The sequence below is a fragment of the Choristoneura fumiferana genome, chromosome 3 (genome assembly GCF_025370935.1).
Source record: "Choristoneura fumiferana chromosome 3, NRCan_CFum_1, whole genome shotgun sequence".
In the NCBI taxonomy this organism is placed as follows: domain Eukaryota; kingdom Metazoa; phylum Arthropoda; class Insecta; order Lepidoptera; family Tortricidae; genus Choristoneura; species Choristoneura fumiferana.
In genome coordinates, this window is record NC_133474.1 from 3762918 (window position 1) to 3764306 (window position 1389).

At 33.9% G+C, this 1389-nt stretch overlaps 1 non-coding gene across 1 annotated transcript; it reads left to right on the forward strand.

The window, feature by feature from the left end:
• The first annotated feature begins 980 nt into the window (after nucleotides 1–980).
• Nucleotides 981–1097, forward strand: LOC141426948 (U5 spliceosomal RNA). Its single transcript, XR_012451283.1, has one exon. It is a non-coding gene; the product is annotated as a U5 spliceosomal RNA (small nuclear RNA).
• Nucleotides 1098–1389: the final 292 nt, after the last annotated feature.

Below are 1389 nucleotides of genomic sequence, written 5' to 3' on the forward strand. Positions count from 1 at the left end.
ATATGCGTTAGTTATACGACATACTTAAATCTGCATAATGGAAGTTGATCGCAATTATAGTATCGAGAAGTGGTTCGGAGCTGAACGATGGCTCTTATTTTTATTTATAGATTAAAGTACACGATGGTTAAGAATAAAATTCATTATATCCATCCATTTTACAACAGAAACTAAAACAGTGTTGAACATGAGTTTGGCACAGAAATCAGTTCACAGAAAACTATCTTTTAACTAAGCATGCTTTAGAGGTATTTCATTATTTTATGGTAAGGCTATTTCTTTTTAAGTTTTTTTCGGTACACTGACGAAGTCTATGTTCCAAAAACAAGCTTTTTATGAACTCTACCAGACCTGACTATAGTACCTGCCTTAGCTAGCGCACTCGTGTTTGTCCCGTTACAAGCATTTGACGCTAGATGGCTTTAGTAGCAGCTGCTACCGCTGTGTTATGCTAGTTTTAATATTTCAAATTTACATGTAATTATAAGAATTTTGATGCGGGTTATTATGCTAATAAAATTTATGTTCCTTTTTTATTAATAGTTCTAGTATTTATATAAGATACAAGGTTAAAATATGAATTGCAAGAACGTAATTTTTAATCGTCTCTACATTTTTGTATTGTCTAAATTTTTGAAGCTTAATCATGATACTGTTTCCTTTTTTTATATGCAATACCTATCGTTTACAATCTTAATCTGATCATCATCAATATCAACATTAACAATGTGACCCACAAATTCAGTTACAAATAAAGATGATGGATAATAGTACCATTAAAAAACTGAACTATTTTGTGTAAGAATTGTATGAATGCTAGCCTGTGCAGATATTTAGTATACGTAGATTGTTGTCATAAAAAAACACTTAGTACCCCGCATTTCTAATAGATGTCGCTGTTCCGCCTCCCTCACAGTCCTACATCGCGCTGTTAAGATTTTTCCTAGTTTGGTTGGGTCGGACGCCCAATCCTATTAACGTTACTCTGGTTTCCCTTCATTACGAATAAATCTTTCGCCTTTTACTAAAGATTTCCGTGGAGGGGAACACTCAAATGAGTCTTACCCAATTTTTGATGCTCTGCTATAAGTAGAGCTTTTAAAACTTGAAAATAATATGCGCATGAAATTTATTTAATTATGTAGCAATACTAAGGTTAATCAAATTCAATGTCATTTCAAGCAGTAGTGAGTAACATGTCGCCGTAAAAACAAACTCTATTCCTCGATGCTTTTTTCCTCCATTGGGTTACCTCTTGGTTACCTTTTTTACGTGACGTCAGTAGTGATGATGAGTCACAAAGGTTACACGAACTGCGAGATACTCGTAGCAAAAATATACAGTCAGCAGCAGAAGTAGACAAGCAAGCTGTTTATGGTGCTTGAAATG